Source organism: Wolffia australiana, chromosome 3, assembly GCF_029677425.1.
Source record: "Wolffia australiana isolate 7733 chromosome 3, ASM2967742v1".
NCBI classification, from domain to species: Eukaryota; Viridiplantae; Streptophyta; class Magnoliopsida; order Alismatales; family Araceae; genus Wolffia; species Wolffia australiana.
In genome coordinates, this window is record NC_135837.1 from 21,371,742 (window position 1) to 21,386,135 (window position 14,394).

Here is a 14,394-nt window from a genome sequence, read left to right on the forward strand (position 1 = left end):
TCACTCAACAAAATTATATATATTTGTTTTCATAGTCATCATTATCATCATGGATGAAGGATTGAGTCATCAGCATGATCCTATGTCCATCTCTTAAACACTTGACCAAATTCTGATTGTCCTCCGCCCATGTACTAAAAAAATACATAATTCATATTAATTGACAATAAATAATAAATGTATTATTCTGAGTCATTACAAGTCAGTGTGCACCATTGTCGTGGATATCATTGTTGTCCTTTCTTAGTAGTTTGACCCATCTATACTCCTTTCCTTAAAGCCAATACAAATATTATTTGTGAGAAGCTCAATTATTTGTGTAATGGGCCTCAAAGACTTGTAATTTATGATGCCTTCCACATGGAGAATAAAAATTGAAATATCTTCAAATACACTTGAATTCCAACATGTTGTTTGCAATATTTTAAAAGGATTTTGTCCACATTTGCTTCTGTCCGCTCAATGATTTCTCTCCATCTCTGCGATAGATTTTTGTGGTATCTCCAACTAATAAGGTGATAATGTCAGCCACTCAGAACAACTGCCACTCCTTTTACTTTGGATGGAAAGAGAAATAAATTACATTACACCTTGACAAGGAATTCTTTTATCACCTCTTGATTGAATCATATGCATAATCCTGACCATACTCTCATAATTATTTGGGTATTGGAGCTCGCGTAAGTTCCACCTCACATCCAACTCATGGATGGTTCTGCCCATTATAGAACAGTTCTTTTATCTAGTATATGTGTTCAAGATGATTTATTGTGGACATACATGAAAAAATGTACAAGCTTGTCTACCATTCATTGTAGACCTTATTTGTGCATTTTTCACAACCACGGAGCTGGGAATATCTACATAAGGCTGAGTTGCTTACTTTTACACTTCCTTGAGGATTCAATCAGAGTGTTTAAAAACATTAAATGAAAAAAAGTTTTCTCACAGAAGGTGCTATCAAAGAATCTAGTAACGGAGTGTCAGCTGCTTGGTATGCCCTTGAATTCATTATGGATATTTTAGATTTATTTCTTTATATATTTTTAGAGGACATCGAAGTTAGAATATTTACACCTAGTGAACATGGATTTGGACAAAGAGGTTTCATAGCCTTGGAAGACCACATGCTATTTTACATAAGTTTTCCATGATCATTTATTATGGACACTCAGGTTAGTGTACATGTAGTGCTTCCCCTTTGTGAGTTAAAAAATCCCAGAATTACCTTTTGAAATCCTGTTGCACTTTAAATAGAAAATTAATTCAGATTTTCCTTTCCAAAAATATTAGAAATTTATACTAAAATGACAGAAACAGATAAATTCATACATAACCATATAATATATATGTATTAGGATTATGTTTTCCCTATTTTTGTGATGCTTTAGTGTTCCCTCTAATTTATATTCTCCACTGCTCCAATTTTTACGCAATATAATAGAGGCCTTCCAATCTTATATTCATTCATTTCTTTTACAATATTTCTTCATTACTTGATGGTAGCAATGAAATTAGAAAAATTCTTCAAAAATATAATCATTTTGTATACAAAAATGTATACAAAGTTCATAGAAGTCATTAAAAATTGACACAAGTTGACTGATATGAATTGTCCAAATTTCATGAGCGAGTGAAAAGCCTTAATCCTTTAATAAGAATTCAGGAAAACAATTGAAATCATCAAAACGAATGTGATGATTATGATGTGCTACATGTTTGGTAAAATCAGTAAGAAACAGTTGAACCATCCTTGAAAATGTAAAATTAAATATTACTACAAACCTATCATGCAGTTCTAGTTCTATATGGCAAATCATTTTTGGGAACATGACAACAAGCAAAGTTGATATCATTGTAAAATACATGAGAAAAAATGCTTCTAAAAAAAGCTAAGATGCTCCCAACTTTTAATTATATTATATTAATAAAAAATACTAACAATTTGTGGTTTTATAACTACCTCAGAACAGTAAAGATCCAAGAAGCAGAACTAGTGAGAATTCACTAAACATTGACAAGGGTTGAGTTATAGCCACAGCCTAATGCATGCATTAATGCGCTTGTGTTCCATATCTGTTCATAAAATTTGCACAATGAACAAACATTTATGCATTATGCATTGGTAAACTATGGAATTAGATGAAAGGCCACACAGTCTTAATGTATTTTATCGGTTTTTTTGGACTAGCCCACACATGACTTCATTTAATCCAGTCATTTATGCTCTCATACTTTTTGAGGTTTTCTGAATGCAATGAATGAGGCTATTTTTCTTAGTATTCATGAAGTCAAATGGCGGACCAAATGGGGGACCTGAGAGACATGAATCAGAAAAATGGTGGACAAGCCCAGCTATGTTTTCCCTATGGGAGAAAAATGACAAGCCCAAGTCATGTTCTGGACCAAATGGGGGACCCAAGAGACATGAAGGAGAAATCTAGGGCCAAAAAGACTTAAAAAGGGAGTCATCTTTTGTGAATGTGAGACATTCTGAACTCAAAATAATATTTCACATCTGGGCCATAAGTGTACATTGATATTAACTACATTTCAAGAGGCCATCTCCATTCATTCGCCATGAATAAAATACAAACCCATTGAGAAATGTAGTATTTTATTTAAGCGTATATCTCTCCTTTGTAATTTTACCTTCAAAATATTTTCAAGTCACTGGCTAGATGATTGAAAAAACATCTTCCCAGAGTCCATTAATTGAAGGTTTGAAAAAAGCTATAGCACTCACACCCAGACTAGAACTAAATTTAAAGTTTGCTTGATCTCCCACCTAGAATGTCCTGATATTTTCCTCTCTTTAGTTAAATTTATGTTACATTTCTTAGAAAAAATCCATAGATAAATACTAAAGCATACAAATTTAGTTCTATGCCTTGCACACAAATTGTATTTCCTGGATTTAACATGAATCTATGTCTACCCAATTGACACAACTACAAAGACATATACTAAAATATCAACTATCAATACAAAGTAGGGACAACGAACCATATAAGTTCACAACCTGCAACACCGCCACTATTTTGCATGCCAGCTACACTCTACCACTGCCTGAAAACAATAAAACAATAGAAAAAGGTTTATGTTCATCATTTTTAATTTATTTAATTCATAAAAAATCAAAATTTTATCTAAAAATCAATTACTATTTACTTATAGTTTCCCTCTCTTCTTAATATGTTCTCATGTAAAAGTCATAATTTTAACCATTTAAAAATTGTAAAAATATTTTTTGATAAAGAACGATATATATATATATATATATCATTGCCTTCTCTCTTGGAATCAACCCTGAATTATGGTTTAAACATATTTTTTGGATGAATCAGAATCCATAAATCACCAATTTCACCCCAAATTATGGTTTATCATTTCTGTTCAAAGAATGTTACATCTTATAAGTAACATGTGAATACATGGAAATAGATTGTTTAAGTCATGAACAGATGCATATACCCTAATACCCTAATCAAGCACCCAATACTATCATGTTATAGTGATGAGTTTTTTATCATCATCACCATCTCATACTTGTATGAATGATGATGATGATAATGATGAAACATCATAATCATATCCCACTTTAAAATATCTACAAACTATGAGTGTTGTGTATTTCTGGATTTAATTTCCACCGTATATAACTACACAAGGTGCCAACTCTAGTAGTGGTTTTTCAGTACATATTAGTTTCCAAACCTTAGGGAATAAGCAAAGAGGAATCAGTGTCATCAGGTATTATTAATATTAGTTTCATTTAAAGTATATTATCTCTCATTTCTAAAAAAAATTGATGCCATTACACGTAGATGATGTTATTATACCTATACGAAGTATTTAATAAGTGATGTAACTATTTAAATAATACATGTATATATGTTATCAGGGGTATACAAGAGATGAGTGAGTTAATTTACTATTAAAATTGGCAAACATTTTTCCTATCTTGGAATAACTGATTTTTCTATAGAGTCCCACTAGGTTCTGTTTTATATTATGTACTGAAAATACATTTCTCCCCAGAAATACCCTTTATAACAAAATCAAGATTGAACAATAATTGGTCTGTCTTTAAATCCTCAGGTCCTCACTTACTAAATCTTATACATGGATAAGCCTTCTCTTCCATTATTAATTAACTTTCATGATTTAAAATTTTATAAAACGAACAACATGCTCATAATGTTATCCATATGTAAAAATTTAATCCTCCAAATACTGAATTTATCAGGTTATAAACTAGATTATTTTAAAAGTTCTGAATGTCATATAAATATAACTTTATGTTATTTTTTATGTTTAAAAAATAACATAAATTACATTACTAATGGCATTCTTAAGAGTCCTTGACTTTTATGTCAATAATTTACATTACTAATGAATATTTTTATTCCCATGTGTGAAGAAAATTTTTAAAGAATTAAATGTGATGATTTAAGGTGGCTGGAGCATTCCATGTGATTTGTGAAGCTATTTCTTCTAGATATGGAACAAACTTGGAGAAATTTTGCTTTTGGGTTTCAAAAGAGCAGTTAGTGTGAGCCAGATCCTAGCTCCCTCCACAGATCCCTCTAAATTTCACCCTGGAGTGGAATACAAAATTCAAATGATGGATTACTCAACTTATGAGAAAAAATGAAGGAAAAATAAATACATAATGAGAAAATTAAGAAAATATGATAAAGTATGAAATAATGGAAAGGTCATTATAAATCATGATCCACGTATAAATATTCTCTTCCTTTCTCTCATTACATTTCATTACCTCAGTCTTCATCATTATGGATTTCTGGATACTAGTGGCTAACAAGAAGTCAAAGGCTCTTTAAGATTCTGGTTGTTCAGGTGGGTTGATGCAAGTTTTTTTAAGTGCTCAGCTTTTTCTCAACATTTTTTGGAACAGAAAAATACCTGGTCCTGAAAAATATTTAAGGATCCAAGCCTTGGAAGAAGTGTGGGAAGTTAAAGGCACAAGAATCATCTCTTTAGGTACCTAGATCTTTGTTTTCACCATCCTCCCCATCTCTTTTCTATACCTTTCCATCATTTTACATCACTTTGCCTCTTATATAGTCATCACTTTTCTCTCTACAAAGAAACATCACAATTATTCCAATCCAGTAATCATATTTAATAAGGGTGCATAAAAGTGGATTTTTTATTCTTCAAAAGTAAGAAAGAAGAACTACCTAAAATTGAGGCTAAAAGGATGTAGTTTTCTTATTTAATATATATATATATATACATATATATATATATATATATATATATATATATATATATATATATCTATTTAATTAAATGATAAACAACTGCACTCCCATCCTTCTCTAACACTTTTAAAAGATATAACTTTATATTTTAAGACGAACATCATATTGAGTCATAAACACGCATATTATATATGTATATTTCAAAGACTACATCTATTAGTTCCGAAATAAATATGATTTTGGAATATTTAGGCACATTTATTCATTATAAAAATTAAATAAATTAATAAAAAATAAGAAATCGTGCATTTTATAAAGTATGTTTATAAAATAATTCATAGATTTTATTATTTTTGGTAAACATGCCTGACCATAAAGTTGAAAATTTTACATTCATGAAATTTAATCTATGGCACTTTCCCTTTACCCAATCAATTTTCTATCTCTTCCTTATGGTGACTTTCAACGGGCAGGAAATATTATTAGAATAGTTATTCCAAATTCTAAAAACTTTGGAACCTTATGAGGTTCCCATCTAAAGGAAATATATTTTACACTACAGTGTGATATCTCACTGTAGTGTAAATAATATTTTGTGTTTATACCGGCTTCAACTTTTTTTCCCTTTACTATCATTGATAATTTAACATAAAACATGTTTGCCCATTATTCATTAAGGCCCACTCTATTTATAATGCAAGAGTGGGTCACTGTATGAGGACTAAATGTCTTCTAGATCTGTTCCTGGATAAGACCTGAGCTCGAGAATGCTCATGTACTTATCAAGAAAGCATAATTCATAAAACATTATTCCAACCAGGGGATTGGATACATTTAACTCCAAAAAAGAGGCATATGGGAACTACGGAATAGTGGGGAGTATGAAGAAGATGGGAGGCTACTTCTGATTATTTGGGACCCTGTCCAAGAAAGATGAGATATAAGGAATCATGATAAGTGTGAAGGTCCTAAATATACTAGGAATAAAAGGGTTAATAGACGTAGGAAGAAATTATGTCCCATCACGTAGTGTAAAATAGAATAATATGAAGGTGCTATAGGACTATTTATTATGGGTTTAATTTTGGTATTCCTCCCCTTAACCCATTCCATCTCAGGTAGACAACTTATTGAAAAGGATGAAGGCAGAGTATGAGATGACATTTTTGGGAATTCTCCCATATATCTTCAAAGGGGAAGATTATTCCACCATATTAGAACCTTGTCACTGTTGGGTTCTATGCTTTGGTTCGTCCATGGAAAAATACGTTCCATGGATGTGGAAACGTGGTCGATTGATTCTCAATCGATCTATAAAACAAAACATTTGTAGTACCTTTTGGGGAACTCATTCTACCCTTGACTTTGCTGCTCCGAGATCGTTCTGAAGCTGTTCACACGTCTGGCCTCTAGAAGTGTCCACCCGATCACTCGGCGCTTCGATCTCCACGTCCTCTTCTTCAACTCTTCTTGAGAATCTAGAAGATCTCCTCACCATGAAGACACTCTTCCTTGGATGAGTGTAGAAGAGAGTGGAGAAGGGGGGGGGGCTCTCAAATGAGGCTTGCATGGATGCTTCTAATGAGACCCCTTTCCCTCTTTATATTTCACTTAAGGTTTTTCTCAAAAACTCTCTAAAATAAAATATACCCTCCAATGCCCTTATGACCTTGTGCGTGTGACCCTCTAGGCCCATGTATCATTCTAGTTAATAACTTTAATGGCCCAATAATATTTATTGACCAACCTTATCAATTAACTATATCAACATATAGATTAATTAAGTAAGGATCGATTTAACCCAATCGATAGGTTAAGTTTCAAGCCCGTGAGGTGCCAAGCTTCACCTCATGCCCTAGAAGATACCGAGTAGTCTCGAACTCTCTCATGGAATCTTTACCCTCATCAGTTACCACATATATATAATCCATCATCCGCGCGAGACTCTTGAATAACTTAGAGCATGGTTTAACGTCAAACCCTGATCCGTCATTCGATTAGTACTGATGCATAACGGGGATTATTGGAGAACACCTTCTCCAATATCCTCACTACCCTAGCTAGGGATTTTTCTGCATCATCTTCCTCAAGTCAATCTCCTCTTATATAGAGGGTGGATGATCCCATCTTGACCACTCAATCATCTTCGTAAGCTTCTTACTACATCCGATCTATAACTTGTTTGAATCCCATGATTAGAGGCTTGTAAGTCATAGTCAAAGTGTAGTCGTCCACTCACGAGATGTCCTTGGTGTCTCAAGTTAGTGGATCACTTATACAACCGTGACTTGAATCAACCTGATTGACGTTTAGGTATAATACCATTTAGGGATTCATACGGATCAATTCAGTGAACTCTTTCTCCAAAGAGCACCCACTATCTGTCCTTAGTGTCGCCACACTAATAGCCACAGGGATCATCAATACTTATCGAATAAGTAGGATCAGCTAGTGCTATTTTCTCCGGATAATTCGATGTTCGTCTCGACTATCCTCGAATAGGAATATTTAGAATACATGTTTAAAGACCAGTGATCAGTATATTATGATCTCATCATAATTCACTAAGTCATTGCACGTATTCATGGACTTCATTATAAACATCACACAGAATAACAATGAACATAAATATTTTATTTAATGGACTTAAATAAACATGGTAGTGTGATTGGCTTGACGGCCATATAATATCCATCAGTCACTTCATGAATTTGATATAAAATATTTAAATGATTTTAGAAATAAGCTTGATCATTTTTTGGCAAAAAATGTCCAACAGTTATGCACACTATATAGTATGAAGCCATGACTTGCTGTGGTAAGCTATGTAATCAATAAGATGTATATTCATGTGATATTGTTGGGTTCTATGGCTTTGCTTGAGTGCTCGAAATAAATTTTCTTGATGAATCTAAATTGATCTAAAACTATGGATGATCACATCACCTTACGTGGAACTTTAAGTTATTAAGGAGAGTCTCTTCAAACCTTTAATATAACTGACCTCTAGATGTATCCATATGATCAATATCATGATGGATCGCCTCCTCGTTTTCTCTTACTCTTCTAGAAGATCTAGTTGATCTTACCACCATGAAGTCTTTTAAGTGGAGTTTGTGGGTCAGTGGAATGACAATAAAAGAAGAAAAGGGGGGGGGGGGGTAGTTGGACGCCCAGGTCTAGCTTGCATGGGCACCTAAGATGGGTGCCCCCTATGTGTATGTAAGGAATTTTCATAAAAGTCCTAATCACTTAAATTTAATGACCAACATTCATCGATCTTATATTTGTGACCCTCTAGGCCTATGTATTAGTCTACTTAATAACTTAAATGGCCCAATAATATGTATTGGCCAATATTATTAATTAAATGTATCAACATATAGATTAGTTAATTAAGGATTTTTTAACATTAATTTTAGTGGAAAAATTAATTAACTAAGGATTGATTTAATAAAATTGATAGTTTACTTTTCCAGTCCATGGAGTGCCAGGCCACACATCATACTCAAGAGGATACAGAGTATTTAATAAAATATATCATGGAATCTTTACCATCACTGGTTACTATATATGTATAATCCTACATCCACATGAAAATTCCAAATGACTTAGGGTAATTGATGCAGGACGTCGTCGGGACGTCGTCCGATTGGCACCGAACGTGTAGGATTGGTGCCGATGACAGGGAGTGGTAGTCGAACTATGACGGGGCATCGTCCGACGGTGAGTGCGAACAAGCGAATAATGATGGTATGCCAAAAGCGATAAACTGTGGTACGTGCAAGTGTCGACTCGCAGTAATTTCCAACATCTGGGAAATCGACAGAGTCACCTAGGGAGGTAGGGTAAACCCCTCGAACCCCATCCGAGAGGACGAAGATGGCTACGACGCCGAACGGGGAAACCCCGCGGGGCGTTGCTATCACGGGAGGGGCGAACCCGACTCGTACCAAACAGTTAAGATGCTATTGTTCTCGATGTAATTCACTCAACCTTTTTTGCTCACCTACGTCTAACCCGAGCGCGGTGGAGGCAACCGAAAATGCACTGAAAAAGATAAGAGATGGGGACGGAGTGGCATACCTGGTCATCGTATGGGGACGGTCGTCTCGGTTTTGTGCATCGGCCTGGTGCGGCATCGTCGAAGACGATGGAGCTGAGGCGTGGAGGAGAGCGTACTAGCCGGAAGAACGACTGGTGTGGTGTGGCAGTGCCGGCGTGTAAGCAGGCGCATGGTGGCAGCAGATCGAACTAGGACTTCGTGCGCGGCGGTGACGTCGGTGCACGGACACGAACGCCGGCGGCGACTATGCCATCAGCTCGCGCGCGATTTGTGGCATCAGTGCACCGCAGGCGGGCGATGAAGACAATTGTGCCACGCACGCGTGCGTAGGCGGTGGTTGCTGCACAACACAGATGGCGCTACGGCGGGTGGAACCAACGTCGCAAGCAGGAGGATGGCCGGAAGCAACAGACGGGTGCTGCAACTCCGTGCACTGGCGATAGTGTCATGGTGCGGTCGAGAGACGGTGATGCCGGACGTCGTCAAGACGTCGTCTGGTTGACACCGAGGGTAGTGGCTCGGTATCGAATCAGGATCTCAATCGGGCGACGATGGGCAGTGTCGTCCGAGAATGCTGATGGGAAGGTATAAATGATGACAATGATGCGTGAAAATCCTATTGTCGTACGTGCGCCGAAGTGCGGTGTTGCCATTCCAGAGATTGACGGAGTCGCATCTAATGAGGTCAAACGGACCTCCCGAACCTCGCCCGAGAGGGTCGAGGGTGAGTACGTTGCCGAGCGGGGAAACCCCGCTAAAGTGCTCACACGCGTCAGGAGAACCCGACTCGTACCGGGCAGGTAAGACTCTCGTATAGATAATCATCGTTTTCTCAACCTGTCTCGCTCACCTAAATTTAACCCGAGCGCGGAAGAGGCAATATGAAAGTATACTGGAAAAGGTAAGAGACATAAGGCCAGTGAAGAGGGGTACCTTCGTCGCGTCCGGCGATAGTTATTTGGCAGTACCCGAAGGATCATTGAGGATGGCCGTGGGGAATACGAAGGCACGGCAGGACCGGCGGACGAGCAGTGGTTGACGTTGGTCACGTCGGGCATGGTGTCAGCAATGAGTGGTGTGGCGCGGGGCGAGGGCAGGATGGACCGTCAACAAGACGCGAACACAGCAGCTTTGAGTATAGTGAGATGGCGGGCGTGGCTGTCGGGCGATGAAAGAGATCTTCAGCGGGCGGCAGTACCCATGCTCCGAGTGCAGTAGCGCGCGCAGACGTCGCAATGGTGCAGGCGGGCGCAGTTCGCAGGGCCACACGCGCGCGCGTGAGCTGCGGCGTCACGCTCGCTCGCGGAACGGTCACGAGTCAACAGACGCACAGGCAGGAAGTCGTGCGCGGCAACCCCGGACGGGGTGGACGGTGACGAGCGATGCCCAGGCGACAGCGGCATTACAGGAGCATGCAGTAGTGCGCGACGGCGGGTGTGGCGCGAAGCAGGGCTCGGGAGCGCAGGGACAGCGGCGGGTCCGCGACAGCGCCGTTGCACGATGCGGCGTCGGCGCGTGAAATAACGGCCAATCGCAGGACGGTTGGGCGCTGGGGCGGCGGCAGCGTCGGGGACGGCGGTGGCGCTGGAGTGGGCGGCGGCGTTGGGGGGCAGCGACATAGGGGGCGGCGGTGGCGCTGGAGAAGGCAGCGGCACGATGAACGGCGGGGACGTAGGGGTGGCGGTGGCATTGGGGGACGGCGGTGGCGCAGGAGACGGCAGCGGCGCAGTGAAGGGCGGCGGCGTGGGGTGCTCCTTCTCCTCTCCCCTCTTTCTCCTCCTCTTCCTCCTCCTTCCTTCCTTCTTCCTTCTTCCTTCCTCTTCTTCTTTCTTCTTCTTCCTGTTCACACGAACGTGAATGACTCTCTGAATTCTCAAACGTATAATTTCCAAAGAAAATCAAGAGCAAGTCTTGGGGGGGCGCCCACCCCTCCTTATATAGGAAGGATGAAAATGGGCCCCCTTAGACAACAAAGAGAAAGGGGAAATGAAAGAAACTAAGGGGCTTGTAAGGCCTGTTAAGGTAGGAGGGAGGGGAAGACGTCCTCATATGGGCTCTTCCCCTCACTACAACGACAAAATGAAAGACGAAGAGCGAAGAAAGAAAATAAGAAACAGATAAGTAGAACGATCTGAAGATGAAGGTGGCGCGTCATCACGCTGAATATCTGAACTCGGGGTCGCGCGTTGCTGTTGCGGCTCGTCGTGTCGGCTGGACACGTGTCGGTGGTGGGCTCGATGATGGTGCTGTCTCCATAAGTGACGGCTCTGCGATGTCAGACGGTACTGCGCCATCAGACAGCCATGGTAGACAGGTCGGTGTCACGGCGCGATAGAGTAACAGTTGTGGCGGGTGGAAGTCGGCTCGTCAGCGAGGGGCAGCCGGTGATGCAAGGCAGCATCGGCGATGTGCAGACGGGAAAGCGCTCGGCTGGGGTTGGCACAAAGGCAGTGCAACAGCGGCGGTTGATGGTGCTGAAGGCGGCTCGCGGGCAACAAATGTCCCGATGACCAAGAGGGACCGGAGGTCATGCGATCGCACGTGCAGGCGATCGGCGGCCGGATTCTCTGCACCGTTGGGCGCATGCTTGATGGCCGCTCGTGTGCAACGCGCCGGCGGTGTCCATAGCGTTGTGAGCGTGCGCACGGGCGACAGGGTCGTGGCGCATGCACGGTGCAGAGACAGTGGGCAGAGCTTACCTTGCGCGAGGACAAAGGGCGACGCGCGGGGCGTCGGAGGGCGGAGTCCGCAGGTCGGTCACGATGTAGGGCGGGAAGCACGGCAGCGTGCAGATGCGATAACGAGTCGCGTGATGATGCGAACAACGGCGGCGACAGGCGGCGGCGGCGAGAACAGCGGCGACGGCAGGCGGCGGCTTCCCTTCTCCTCAACCCTTTCTTCCTCCTCTTCCTTCTTCCTCCTTCCTCCTTCCTCCTTCCTCTTGGAACATGACCCTTCTTCGCTCGTGAGAAAATTCTTCTTCAACAAAAACAAAGGGTAAGTTCTCTTAGGGCATCCATCATTCCTTTTATAGGGGAACATGGATGAACCCTAAAATTACAAGCAAAACAAACCAAATAAGAGAGGGGGGAGGGGGAAAGACTAAGGTTCATTCCCTTGGAGGGTGGAGGGGAAGATCCTTGTAGAATGGATCTCCCCTCGCTACACTGTGAGCGTGACGAAAACCGAAACGACGAACTAAAACAAAAACGATGAACAAAAATGACGAACTAAAAAAATGAAGATAGAGTGCCTGTTACCCAAAATACATGAATCCGGGCGTACGTACCGTCGCCTTGGCGTGCCGGGCGGCCTGAACGCAAACTGGCGGCGATGTCGATGATGATCGTGACGTCTCAAATGACGTTTCTGAGGGCTCGGGCTGCGCCACGCCATCAGTAATTAAGTTGGTACTAATATATATTAGGGATCATTGGAGAAATTAATTTCCAATGTCTCCACTACCTTGTCCAGGGATGTTACTCATCTTCTTATTTGAGTCAATCTCCCCCTATACCAAGGGGTGAACAATCCCATGCGGAGTGCTCAATCACCTTCATGCACTTATTGTTATATTAAGTTGAGACACATTTGAACCATGTGATTTGAGACTCATACATCATAGCGAAAACATATTAATCCATGTGCAAGATGTCCTTCATGTCTCAGGTCAACATACCACTTGTATGATCATGACATGAATCAAATCAACTCAATCTTTTCATAAATAGAACCCAAATATCCTTAGTATCTCCACACTAATGACCATAAGATCATCCATAATTATCATATATTGAATTAAATAGTTTTATTATTTCTTAATAGTTTGATGGTCATCTCGAGTATCCTTCAAATATGAGTATTTATGATACATGTTTAAAGACTAGGGATCACTATATTATGTTCACATCATAATTCACTAAGTCATTGCATGAATTCATGGATTTTATAATAATCATCACACCACAATAGTACTAACAACATATTTATTTGAATGAACTTTGACATGAGATGGAAGTATGCTTGATTTGATGGCCACATACTATCGATTAGATATCGTAACTCCAACTTGCATGTGACCAAGCCAGCTTTTGAATGATTTCTAAATTCCAAAATATTTGAAAATCATCAAAATCCCATTTTAACATAAAATGTTTATTTTCAAATTTTATGCTGGTTTTCCTTGGCCATTTCATAATTATATGTATTTTAAGGCCAAAGTTTGGCATGAATTGTAACCCCTCTAATTGCTCTACATGAAACCTTTTCTAGTAATTTGTATCTTCATAAATAATTGGGAGTGTATAAGATGGGAATTCAGGAGTTTAATTATATGATCTCAAACCTCTAAGAACTATGGCACTTCTACCTCAGAGAACTATGGTGCTCAATCTAAAGGGAGTACAATTCCAGATTAATTATATGATATTTACTTTTTTAGCCCATTGTCACTAAATCAAAATGGATGTAGAAAGGAAATCAAACAAGTGTAACTTTTTAAGTAAACTACCAAATATCATGATGATCTATGATGTATTTGTGTCCTCACCATTTCTCCCTAGATTGAAAATAGGTTAGTTAATTAAAGAAATACTTCTGCAAATTCATAATATCCAGCTTGATTTTCAGAAAAAAATCAATGTCTAGGCCAAGGAAAACCTGCATAAATTGATGGTTAAGATAGTAAAATTTCATGTGCCATCTTGAAACACCTCCCATCAATTGGAGTAACATATATTTATCATACCAACTATGGATAGTAGATATGTTTACATGGATACTTACCTTTGATCACAACATTTCCAGTAAAATGCGTTTAAATGTCGGATGAAGAATAAATTGATGATCTTACTCTCAGTTGATTAATTTTCATAAATCTTCACATATATTTTCTTTTTATGTTACATAAGATCTTGTGAAAAGCTGATGGATGATTAGTTATTGTATAAGAGTGTATGGATTTTCAAGATATCACCTAAGTTTTCAAATAATGTCTTTAATTCATGTAGCTTCAAATACCCTTTTGTTAAGTCTCCAATTCATTTTAGTCCTTGAGAAAGATACCATATGTTCCTTATTGCTCCTCTAGTTGACAAT